The sequence below is a fragment of the Arachis hypogaea genome, chromosome 19 (assembly GCF_003086295.3).
Source record: "Arachis hypogaea cultivar Tifrunner chromosome 19, arahy.Tifrunner.gnm2.J5K5, whole genome shotgun sequence".
NCBI lineage: Eukaryota > Viridiplantae > Streptophyta > Magnoliopsida > Fabales > Fabaceae > Arachis > Arachis hypogaea.
The window spans coordinates 121,689,116-121,690,927 of record NC_092054.1 but is presented as its reverse complement, the minus strand read 5'-3'; the positions used below and the strand labels follow the sequence as shown (position 1 = coordinate 121,690,927).

Here is a 1,812-nt window from a genome sequence, read left to right as displayed (position 1 = left end):
AAAATCTGACAGAAATTTTCGAAAAAGAAGGAGACATGACCAAAAATAATAACAATGCAAGGAAGATACTTGGTGACTTTACTACACCAAATTCCAACTTCCATAGAAGAAGCATCTCAATCCCTGCCATTGGAGCAAACAATTTTGAGCTAAAGCCTCAATTAGTTTCTTTGATGCAACAGAATTGCAAATTTCATGGACTTCCATCTGAAGATCCTTTTCAGTTCTTAACTGAATTCTTGCAAATCTGTGATACTGTTAAGATCAATGGGGTTGATCCCGAGGTCTACAGGCTTATGCTTTTTTCGTTTGCTATAAGAGACAGAGCTAGAATATGGTTGGACTCTCAACCTAAAGATAACCTGAACTCTTGGGATAAGCTAGTCACGGCTTTCTTAACGAAGTTCTTTCCTCCTCAAAAGTTTAGCAAGCTTAGAGTGGATGTTCAAACCTTCAAATAGAAAGAAGGTGAATCCCTCTATGAAGCTTGGGAGAGATACAAGCAACTGACCAAAAAGTGTCCTTCTGACATGCTTTCAGAATGGACCATCCTGGATATATTCTATGATGGTCTGTCTGAGTTATCAAAGATGTCATTGGACCATTCTACAGGTGGATCCATTCACCTAAAGTAAATGCCTGCAGAAGCTTAGGAACTCATTGACATGGTTACAAATAACCAGTTCATGTACACTTCTGAAAGGAATCCTGTGAGTAATGGGACGCCTCAGAGGAAGGGAGTTCTTAAAATTGATGCTCTGAATGCCATATTGGCTCAGAATAAAATATTGACTCAGCAAGTCAATATGATTTCTCAGAGTCTGAATGATTGCAAGCTGCATCCAACAGTACTAAAGAGGCATATTCTGAAGAAGAAGCTTATGATCCTGAGACCCTGCAATAGCAGAGGTGAATTACATGGGTGAACCCTATGAAAATACCTATAATCCCTCATGGAGAAATCATCCAAATTTCTCATGGAAGGATCAACAAAAGCCTCAACAAGGCTTTAATAATGGTGGAAGAAACAGGTTTAGCAATAGCAAGCCTTTTCCATCATCCACTCAGCAACAGATAGAGAATTCTGAGCAGAATCCATCTAGCTTAGCAAATATAGTCTCTGATCTATCTAAGGCCACTTTAAGTTTCATGAATGAAACAAGGTCCTCCATTAGAAATTTGGAGACACAAGTGGGCCAGCTGAGTAAAAGAGTCACTGAAACTCCTCCTAGTACTCTCCCAAATAATACAGAAGAGAATCCAAAAAGAGAGTGCAAGGCCATAACCTTACTTGGTGTGGCCGAACCCAGAGAGGAGGAGAGAGACATGAATCCAAATGAGGAAGACCTCATGGGATGTCCTCTGGACACTAAGGGGTTCCTCAATGAGGACCTGAAGGAATCTGAGGCTCATACAGAGACCATAGAGATTCCATTCAACTTACTTCTACCCTTCATGAGCTCTGATGAGTATTCTTCCTCTGAAAAGGATGAAGACATTACTGAAAAGTAAGTTGCTAAGTACCTTGGTGCAATCATGAAGCTGAATGCCAAATTATTTAGTAATGAGACTTGGGAGGATGAACCTCCCTTGCTCACCAATGAACTGAATGCATTGGATAGGCAGAAATCACCTCAAAAGAAACAGGATCTTGGTAAATTCTTAATACCCTGTACCATAGGCACCATGACCTTTGAGAAGGCTCTGTGTGACCTGGGGTCAGGTATTAACCTTATGCCACTCTCTGTAATGGAGAGAAACTTGGGATCTTTGAGGTACAAGCTGCAAGAATCTCACTAGAGATGGCAGACA

At 40.7% G+C, this 1,812-nt stretch overlaps 1 non-coding gene across 1 annotated transcript; it reads right to left on the bottom strand.

Annotated features, from left to right (window-relative positions):
- Window positions 1–428: 428 nt before the first annotated feature.
- Window positions 429–536, bottom strand: LOC112781140 (small nucleolar RNA R71). Its single transcript, XR_003191934.1, has one exon. It is a non-coding gene; the product is annotated as a small nucleolar RNA R71 (small nucleolar RNA).
- Between the last annotated feature and the right edge of the window lie 1,276 nt (window positions 537–1,812).